This window comes from Symphalangus syndactylus, chromosome 2 (genome assembly GCF_028878055.3).
Source record: "Symphalangus syndactylus isolate Jambi chromosome 2, NHGRI_mSymSyn1-v2.1_pri, whole genome shotgun sequence".
Classification (NCBI taxonomy): Eukaryota; Metazoa; Chordata; class Mammalia; order Primates; family Hylobatidae; genus Symphalangus; species Symphalangus syndactylus.
The window spans coordinates 128,929,480-128,940,571 of record NC_072424.2 but is presented as its reverse complement, the minus strand read 5'-3'; the positions used below and the strand labels follow the sequence as shown (position 1 = coordinate 128,940,571).

Below are 11,092 nucleotides of genomic sequence, written 5' to 3'. Positions count from 1 at the left end.
CTGAGAAGCTCCAGAATTTTAGACAATGACACTAAAACACTACCTACATTCAGACCTAATAGTTCTGAATGAAAATTTGAAGTTATTTTTTGGAGTGGCAAATTATATGTACATTTAAATGTCCAAGTTCAATATAGGACAGTCTTTGGCTGGGCACGGTGGTTTACGCCTGTAATCTCAGCACTATGGGAGGCTGAGGTGGGTGGATTACCTGAGGTCAGGAGTTCGAGACCAGCCTGGCCAACATGGTGAAACCCCATCTCTACTAAAAATACAAAAATTAGCCAAGCATGGTGGCGGGCCCCTGTAATCCTAGCTACTTGGGAGGCTGAGGCAGAAGAATCGCTTGAACCTGGGAGGCAGAGTTGGAGTGAATCGAGACCACACCATTGCACTCCAATCTGGGCGACAAGAGCAAAACTCTGTCTCAAAATTAAAAAAAAAAAAAAAAAAAAAAAAAGAACAGTCCTCGGATCTGAAAGATGTTTCCCTAGAGGCCCAAGAGGCTTTTGCATCAGAAACAGAGAAAGGTAAATAGCCCATTGTGGAAAGAATGACTTTGCAAGGGAGGCCGAAGAGAAGTTTCCAGTTAATTCCACTTAGATGGAATGTCAAAGCAGTAACTATAGTCAATGCAGTAACTAAAGTCAATACTGTAAAAGTCAATATTTGTAAAAGACACAATAGGTTGGCTTGAAAATGGTAAGAGTAGGTCTCTCAGATCTAGGCAGAAATTTTTAACATGCTAAGAATTTGAGGCTCTTTCCCTGCCGCCACCGAGTCGTGCAGATGCGGAGGCTTGGGTGCCTCAAGATTCGGCTTCACCTGTAAGCCACCACCATGGCCGAGGAAGGCATTGCTGCTGGAGGTGTAATGGACATTAATACTGCTTTACAAGAGGTGCTGAAGACCGCTCTCATCCACGATGGCCTAGCACGTGGAATTCGTGAAGCTGCCGAAGCCTTAGACAAGTGCCAAGCCCATCTTTGTGTGCTTGCACCCAACCGTGATGAGTCTATGTATGTCAAGTTGTGGAGGCCCTTTGCCATGAACACCAAATCAACCTAATTAAGGTTGATGACAACAGGAGACTAGGGGAATGGGTAGGCCTCTGTAAAATTGACAGAGAAGGGAATCCCTGTAAAGTGGTTGGTTGCAGTTGTGTAGTAGTTAAGGACTATGGCAAGGAGTCTCAGGCCAAGGATGTCATCGAAGAGTACTTCAAATGCAAGAAATGAAGAAATAAATCTTTGGCTCACACACACACACACACAAAAAGAATTTGAGGGGCCACACATTTTTAGAACTTCTGAGGCCCCATCATTTCACTGAAGTAAATGTTTTGGCCAGGCACAGTGGCTCACACCTGTAATCCCAGCACTTTGGGAGGCCAAGGCAGGTGGACCACCTGAGGTCAGGAGTTCGAGATCAGCCTAGTCAACACGGTGAAACCCTGTTCTCTACTAAAAATACAAAAATTAGCCAGACATGGTGGCGCACACCTGTAGTCTCAGCTACTCTGGAGGCTGAGGAAGGATAATTGCTTGAACCCAGGAGGCAGAGGCTGTAGTGAGGAGAGACCGTGCCACTGCACTCTAGCCTGGGTGACAGGAAGACTCTGTCTAGGAAAGGAAGGAAGGAAGGAAGGAAGGAAGGAAGGAAGGAAGGAAGAAAGGAAGAAAGAAGGAAGGAAGGAAAGAAGGAAATGCTTTAAAACACTTCCACTTTTAAATGCAAGATTTTAATCATACTCAGCTCCAATTTAGTGAAGACACAATGCCTGTAGAGTATGACCTCTGCTGACACTTTGATCTTTAATAATAGGTGGTCTCCTTTTTTCCCTCATATCGTAATTAAATAGTAGATCCTTCATATGAAACCATTGTTTAGTTTGTAATGTTGGGCCTTGTATTTTTGTCCACCATTTCATTTTTGTGCCCTCTACAGTAGATAGCTGTGATGAAGAGGTCGTTGGTCATGTTGTCCTCTGTGCACTGCATGCCCATCACGCAGATTTCTCATCCACCCCGGGAGGTTTGTGCCTCTGTCTGTGTGTCCAGGTAGCATCACTGCAGGTAGGAACTGTTAACACACTGGAAAAGAGTCACTTTGGGTTTTCCAACTTTTTAGCCCCAAATAGAGCATTTCCTGTCTTTCTGCTCCACTGGGATCTCATTAATTCTCCAACTCAACCATACAGGTAACTCTTATATCTTTATTGGAGCATGCTGGTGGATGGAGGTAACAGAAGCTGCTATTTGAATACTAGGCTAATGCCAGTACATGGGTTCCATGGATAGTTTCACCCACCCCCATCTTTAATCACTTCCTCTATTGACTTTATCTTTTATAGAAATGTTGAAATCTATTTTAGGTTTAAAAATAAACAGACAGAAGCATCCAAATTGGAAAGGAAGTGTTCACGGATCATCTGGGCTTATATGCAGCAAGCCCTAATGATCACACACATACAAACACACATACACAGTTAGAATGAATGTGTTTAGCAAAGTTGTAGGACATAAAGTCATACAAAAATTAGTTGCATTTTTATATGCTAACAATGAACAATCTGAATAGGAAATTAACAGAAAAATTATTATGAAAAAGAATGAAATATTTCAGAATTTACTTAACCAATGAGGCAAAAAACTTGTGCATTGAAAACATTGCTGAAATAAATGAAAGAAGACACAAATAAATGAAAAGACTTCTCATGTTCATGGATTGAAAGACATAATATTGTTAAAATATCAATACTACACAAATAGGCTGGGCATGGTGGCTCACACCTATAATCTCAGCACTTTGGGAGGCTGAGATAGATGGATCACCTGAGGTCAGGAGTTTGAGACCAGCCTGGCCAACATGGTGAAATCCTGTCTCTACTAAAAATACAAAAATTAGTTGGATGTGGTGGCAGGTGCCTGTAATCCGAGCTACTCAGGAGGCTGAGGCAGGAGATCACTTGAACCCAGGAGGTGGAGGTTGCAGTGAGCTGAGATTGTGCTATTGCACTCCAGCCTGGGCAACAAGAGCAAGACTCCATCTCAAAACAAACAAACAAAAAAAACCAAAAAAAACCACACACACAAATAGATCAACAGATTCAGTGCAATCTCTATCAAAATCCCAATGGCAGAAAAGTCTATCCCCAAATTTATATAAACTCTCAAGCGACCCTGAATAGCTAATCTTGAAAAAGAACAAAGTTGGAGGTGTTACACTTCTTGATTTCAAAACTTATTATAAAACTACAGTAATCAAAAGAATATGGTATGCATAAAGACAGGCATATAAACCAGTGGAATACAATAGAGAACTCAGAAATAGACCCATGCATGTATGGCCAAATGATTTGTTTAAATTCTTATTATTTTTTTGAGATGGGGTCTTGCTGACCTTGAATTCCTGGCCTCAAGCAATTCTCCTACCTCCGCCTCCCGAGTAGTGAGGACTACATATGTCTTCCACTTCACCCAGCTACATGGCTTTTGACAAAGATGCCAAGACTGTTCAATGAAGAAAGAACAGCCTTTCAAAAAATGGTGTTGGAAAAACTGTATTTCCATATGCAAACAAATGAAATTGAGTCCTTACTTTATACCATACATGAAAAGCAACTTAAAATGGATCAAAGAACTAAATATAAAACTTAGAACTATTAAACTCTTAGACGAAAACAGGGGAAAAGCTGACATTGGATTTGGCAAGTGTTTCCCAGACATGATACCAAAAGCATAGGTAACAATGGCAAAAATGTGTAAATCAAACAGCATCACAACTATAAACTGGCTGGGCATGGTGGCTCACACCTGTAACCTCAGCACTTTGGGAGGCAGAGGCCAGTGGATCACCTGAGGTCAGGAGTTCGAGACCAGCCTAGGCAACACGGTGAAACCCCATGTCTACCAAAAGTACAAAAATTAGCCGGATGTGGTGGCACATGTCTGTAGTCCCAGCTACACAGGAGGCTGAAGCAGGAGAACTGCTTGAACCCGGGAGGTAGAGGTTGCAGTGAGCCGAGACTGCACCACTGCACTCCATCTTGGGCAACAGGGCGAGACTTTGTCTCAAAAAAACAAAAAAAACTATGAATTTCTTTGCATTAAAGAACACAATCAAAAGACTGAAAAGGTAACCTATGGAGTGGCAGAAAATATGTACAAATCATATACCTGAAAAGGAGTTACTATCCAGAATACATAAAGAACTCCTACAACTCAACAACAAAAAAGTCAAATGACCTGATGTAAAAGGGCAAAGGACTTGAATAGACATTTCTTCAATAAATATAAATGACATTCAAATGACTCACCTCACAATTACTAGGATGGCTACTTTCAAAACAACAGAAAATAGAAAATGTTGGTGAGGATGTGGAGAAATTTGAACTCTAGTGCACTGTTGGTGGGATTGTGCAAAAGTAATTGTGGGTTTGGCCCATGAATTTTAAATCATTATAACTAGGCCCAGACACATCTTTATTAATCAAAATAGGAACCATTACAATCGACACATTTTTGCCAACAAGAAATAAGTTTGTTTATTCCTGTAGCGTAAAAACCTGTGCTTTGGGATTCAACGAACTTTTGGAAAGCATTTTCTGCACCCCGCTGGTTGTGGAAGCATTTTCCTTGCAAAAAGTTGTCGAGATGCCTGGTAGTCAATTGGTAAGAGGTCAGGTGAATATGACGGATGAGGCAAAACTTTGTAGCCCAATTCTTTCGACTTTTGAAGCATTGGTTGTGCGACGTGCAGTTCTGTGCTATTGTGAAGAAGAACTGAGCCCTTTCTGTTGACCAATGCCGGCTGCAGACATTGCAGTTTTTGGTGCATCTCATTGATTTGCTAAGCATACTTCTCAGATGTAATGGTTTTGTCAGGATTCAGAAAGCTGTAGCGGATCAGACCAGCAGCAGACCACCAAACAGTGACCATGACCTTTTTTTTTTTTTTTTTTTTTTTTTTTTTGGAGACGGAGTCTCGCTCTGTCACCCAAGCTGGAGTGCAGTGGCGCAGTCTCGGCTCACTGCAAGCTCCGCCTTCCGGGTTCACGCCATTCTCCTGTCTCAGCCTCTCCGAGTAGCTGGGACTACAGGCGCCCGCCACCACGCCCGGCTAATTTTTTTGTATTTTTAGTAGAGACGGGGTTTCACCGTGGTCTCGATCTCCTGACCTTGTGATCCGCCCGCCTCGGCCTCCCAAAGTGCTGGGATTACAAGCGTGAGCCACCGCGCCCAGCCTGACCATGACCTTTTTTTGGTGAAAGTTTGGCTTTGGGAAGTGCTTTGGAGTTTCTTCTCAGTCCAACCACTGGTTGTTGTATAAAATCCACTTTTGGTCTCATGTCACAATCCGATTGAGAAATGGTTCGTTGTTGCTGTGTATAATAAGAGAAGATGACACTTCAAAATGACGATTTTTAAAAATTTTCGCTCAGCTCATGAGGCATCCACTTATGGAGCTTTTTTCACCTTTCCAATTTGCTTCAAATGCCGAACGACCATAGAATGGTCGACAGTGATTTCCTTGGCAACCTCTCAGGTAGTTGTAAGAAGATCACCTTCGATGATTGCTCTCAACTTGTCATCGTCAGCTTCTGATGGCTGTCCGCTACTCTCCTCATCTTCAAGATTCTTGTCTCCTTTACAAAGCTTCTTGAACCATCACTGCACTGTATGTTCATTTGCAGATCCTGGGCCAAATGCATTGTTGATGGTGCAAGTTGCCTGTGCTGCTTTATGACCTATTTTGAACTCGAATTTGCTTTTCATCTAACATCTTTTTTTTTTTTTTTTTTAAGATGGAGTCTTACTCTGTTGCCCAGGCTGGCGTGCAGTGGCCCAATCTCAGCTCACTGCAACCTCTGCCTCCCAGGTTCAAGCGATTCTGCTGCCTCAGCCTCCTGAGTAGCTGGGACTACAGGTGCCTGCCACCACACCTGGCCAATTTTGGTATTTTTAGTAGAGATGGAGTTTTGCCATGTTGGCCAGGCTGGTCTCAAACTCCTGACCTCAGGTAATCCACCCACCTCGGCTTTCCAAAGTGCTGGGATTACAGGTGTAAGCCACCATGCCTGGCCAATTGTCTAATATCATTTTCATTGTCTAAAATAAATATAATATAAATAGCAAGTAATAAGTCATTAGCAAAATACAAAGTGAGAAGTGCACATTAAAATGATGCATAACATAACCACATTTATTTAAGAATGTTTTCTAATATCAAAGTACACATTTCAACAACACAAAAACCTCAATTACTTTTGCATCAACCTAATAAAACGGTTTATCCACTATGGAAGACAGTAGGGCAAAAAAATAAAAATAGAATTACCATATGATGCAGCAATTTCACTTCTGGATATATATCCATAAGAATTGAAAGCAAGATCTTGATACCCATGTTCATAGAAGCATTATTCACAATAGCCAAGAGATGGAAGCAACCCAAGTGTCCACGGATGGATGGATGGGTGGATGGACGATGGATGGATGGATGGACAAAACGTAGTAGATGCAGACAATGGATTCTAATTCAGCCTTAAAATGGAAAAAAAATTCTGAAACCTGCTACAACCCTGAGGACATTATGCTAAGTGAAGCAAGACAGTAACACACACAAAATATACTGTACAGAGATTCCACTTACATAAAGTGTCTAGAGGAGTCAAATTCAGACGAGATCGGGCGCGTTCAGGGTAGTATGGCCGCCTCATCTAGGAAGTGAGGAGCGTCTCTGCCCGGCCGCCCATCATCTGGGATGTGAGGAGCGCCTCTGCCCGGCCACCCCGTCTGGGACGTGAGGAGCGCCTCTGCCCAGCCGCCCCGTCTGGGAAGTGAGGAGCCCCTCTGCCCGGCCGCCCATCTTCTGGGATGTGAGGAGCACCTCTGCCTGGCTGCCCCATTTGGGAAGTGAGGAGCACCTCTGCCTGGCCGCTGTGCAACCTTCCAAGTGTGAAGTGACAGCCTTCGTTGTAGAATGAATGAAGACACTGGCACTGATTATATAACACCTTGGCAGCTATCTGAAGTCGTTGATGGTGGAGGTATTGGAATTATAGAAGAAAGCAAACACACAAATTTGACTAAAGGCGATTTTGTGACTTCTTTCTATTGGCCCTGGCAAACCAAGGTTATTCTGGATGGAAATAGCCTTGAAAAGGTGAGATATATATGAACATATCTGATTTTTTTTCCCCGTATAATTCTTACTTTGTGCATTTGATATTCAGTTGTGTTTGTAATCACAGAAAAATAAAAGCATACATATATATATATATATATATATATATATATATATATATATAAAACTGTGGGCTTATGTATCCCCTTAATAGAAGGAGGGAGGTGGGTTAGTGATACTTGCAGAAAAATCTATGACTCTTAGGAAAGATAAACGGCCCTTAGAAGAGTAGATGTCAGATGTGATCATTTTGCAACACCATCTATCTGGGTGTGGTGCTGACATCCCTTCTCTGATCCAGGACAGGGAATTTATGACCTCTTTTGGGAGGCTTTGCTTTTAGGCAGGTAAAGGAGTTTGGAAAGAAGTCTATTCTCAAATGCCTTCAGTTCGAAATAATCTTTATTTGCCAAAGTGGCAAAATCTGGAATCTTCCAGTAGCCACTTACTTGCTGAGAATGCCCAAAAGTGTACCTTAGCCCAGGCTCTGTTCTGTGATCCAGAACACACTATCCAGTTGCCTCAGGTCACATCAACAAGAACATCAAAGTGCATTCACCTCCTTTTCCTATAAACCTATTTTTTCTCTTGTATTTCATATCATGCTAGTTCATCAAGCCAGAAAACTTCAAGTCATGCCAAATTCCACATCTCCCTCATCCGGTAATGAAACCTGATTCATTCTGTCTCCTGAGAGCTTTTGGTACTTGTTTCTCTCCTACCACTGTCACCGCGGCAGACTGTTATCATTAGGCCCTTACAATCTCCCCCTTATTATATTGTCCTAATTTACATCACAGCACAGATGTCCAGTGTGACATACGTATGTTTGTGCAGGTTAACTTTAATCTACATTCTAGGAGCTGTTAGTTAGCATTTCCAAGACCCTGATCCTGATACTTTTCAGCCTTTACAAAGAATACAATTCTGATACAGGTTACAACCTAGATGAAGCTTGAAAGCATGCTAAGTGAAATAAGCCAGACGCAAGGGGACAAATATTGTATGATTCTACTTATATGAGGTACTTAGAATAGTCAAATTCATAGAGACAGGAAGTAGACTGGTGTTTCCCAGGGTTTGGGAGGAGAGGATAATGGGGCCTTTGTGTTTCATAGGTACAGAGATTTAGTTTGGAAAGATGACAAAGTTCTGAAGATGGATGGTAGTGATGATGATTACACAATAATATTCATGTACTTAATACGGCTGAATTGCACACTTAAAATGATTAAAATGGTAAATTTTATTAGTATATTTACCATAATAAAAAAAAGAGTGAAGGCCAGGTGCAGCGGCTCACACCTGTAATCCCAGCACTTTGGGAGGCTGAGGTGGATGGATCACTTGAGTTCAGGAGTTCAAGACCAGCCTGGGCAACATGGCAAAACCTTGTTTCTACTAAAAATGCAAAAATTAGCCGGGTGTGGTGGCGTGCACCTGTAGTCCCAGCTACTCAGGAGATGAGGCACGAGAATCTCTTGAACCTGGGAGGCAGAAGCTACAGTGAGCTGAGATTGTGCCATTGCACTCCAGCCTGGGTGACAGAGAGAGACTGTCTCAAAAACAACAACAACAAGCAGCCCAGGCCCTAATCAAAACTCCACCCACAGAAGGTACTTCAGATACCTCATTTAATGTGTACTAGAGGGGCTGGGCACAGTGGCTTGCACCTGTAATTCCAGCACTTTGGGAGGCCAAGGCGGGTGGATCACCTGAGGTCAGGAATTCGAGACCAGTCTGACCAATATGGTGAAACCTTGTCTCTACTAAAAACACAAAAATTAGCTGGGTGTGGTGGCATGCGCCTGTAGTCCCAGCTACTCGGGAGGCTGAGACACGAGAATTGCTTGAACCCAGGAGGTGGAGATTGCAGTGAGCCAAGATCCCGCCACTGCAGTCCAGCCTGGGGGACAGAGCAAGACTCTATCTCAAAAAAAAAAAAAAAAAATCTGTACTAGAGGATTCACTGATCAGCAGAAGGGTGTTAAAGATCATTTTCTTTTATATATATATATATATATATATGTAAATTTTTTTTGTATAGGGACCACTGCAATGGGGCCTTGCAGTGGGGGAGAGAGGTTGGGCTCAGCTCCCAAAGATCATTTTCTTTTTATTTCATTGATAGAAGAAATAGGGCCTCACTTTGTTGCCAGGCTAGCCTTCAACTCCTGGCTTCAAGTGATCCTCCCCTGCTTCACCCTCCGAAATTGCTAGGATTACAGGCATGAACTGCCACCGCTGAACCCATTTTTTAAGAGATGGGGTCTCATTCTGTCACCCAGGCTGGAGTGCAAAGATCATTTTCAATTGGAAAGACAGTGCCTGCTAGAAAGCTACATAAGCACTTACCCTTTTGTACAAATGTGTGCACAGATGAACTCAGTAGCCTAACACCTTCAGAGTGATTCCTTAATATAGAAATTCTAGAAATCCCGTAGTGTGTCCCCTCCATTCCCACCCCCACTCAATCACGTTTAATGAAGGATTTTTGTTAGAGAAGGCTTGCTGACATCCTGTCCTCAGAGCGTTGTCATATTTGCCATGGGTTGGGTCTTTTGTGTGAGCTATCTCTGCTCCAAAAGGCTAGAGAGCTAGGATTTCACTGGTCTTGCTCACACAACAGCATGTATGACTGTTTCGGTGCCTGCTTGCTCCTGACGTTTGTATCTGCTTAAAACCCTGGGGACCTCTTGGCTGCCTCTAATCCTGAGAGGCTGCTGAATTTCTCCTGTCATCCCCCTACAATGCAAATCAGGTCATGTCAATTTCTCACTCCGAATTCTTCAGTAGACCCCTCCGCTCCCTCCCATTACAGAGTAAAATACCAACTCCTGCCCTCCAGGATCTGCACCTACCTTCCTCTCCCTTCTTCACTCCAGGGTGGAAGCCCTTGAATCTGTCCACGCCTCTCCCACCTCCATACCTCTGCGCATGCCATTTGTTCTGCCTACAAAGCTCTTCCTCTCCCTACACTCTTTGGTTTCAGGGAACACAGCTGAATTCAGGGACGCCAAGTCCTTGCCTAGAAGGATATCATCTGTGCCTGGAATTTTACCTTTTTTTTTCAGCACACTTTCAGCAGCAATGAAAGAATCCAGTCTGTGTAGAAAGATGAGTGACGTAGACACAGTAGAGAGAAACAGATGACTTCTTAGAAGGGGGAAGAGAGAAACCCAGGGGGCAGCTGCCTTTGTTCATAAAACGGTCCAGTTCCTGGGTTCCTTTCCTTCTGGGAGGCATCTGAGCCTCCCGTCCTTGGGTTCTGGGAGCTGGTTGGGAAGCTCTTTTGTAGCCAGTTGAGTCTTGACCAGGATACAGGTCTGCAGACTTATCCCTTTCTTGGTGGTGAGGCCAGCCCCAAGCCACCCTGGAAGACCTGCTGGGGGTGGACTACGGGGGGAGCTGTGGCCGCTCCCTACCCTCCCAGGGCTGGCCACCTGGGGCAGCCTGAGCTCTCTGCTTTTGGAAGAACTGGTTTAGCAATCTGGTATCTTAAAGTCAAATTACGTAATTTGACTTTCAAGTCCACTCAATTGATCATCAAGAAAGAATGTAAAAGGCCAGGCAGTGGCTCATGCCTGTAATCCCAGCACTTTGGGAAGCCGAAGCAGGTGGATCACCTGAGGCCAGGAGTTCAAGACCAGCCGGGAAAACATGGTGAAACCCCATCTCTGCTAAAAATAAAAAGATTAGCCAGATGTGGTGGTGCACACCTGTAATCCCAGCTACTCAGGAGGCTGAGGCAGGAGAATCACTTGAACACGGGAGGCAGAGGTTGCAGTGAGCTGAGATCATGCCACTGCACTCCAGCCTGGGCGACAGAGCAAGATCCTGTCTCAAAAAAAAAAAAGAAAGAATGTTAAGAGTGTTAAAAGAAATTGCTAACAATTTCTTCAGG

General features: G+C 43.5%; 1 pseudogene; it reads left to right on the top strand.

Annotated features, from left to right (window-relative positions):
• Window positions 1–814: 814 nt before the first annotated feature.
• Window positions 815–1,260, top strand: LOC129475523 (small ribosomal subunit protein eS12-like; annotated as a pseudogene).
• The last annotated feature ends 9,832 nt before the right edge of the window (window positions 1,261–11,092 follow it).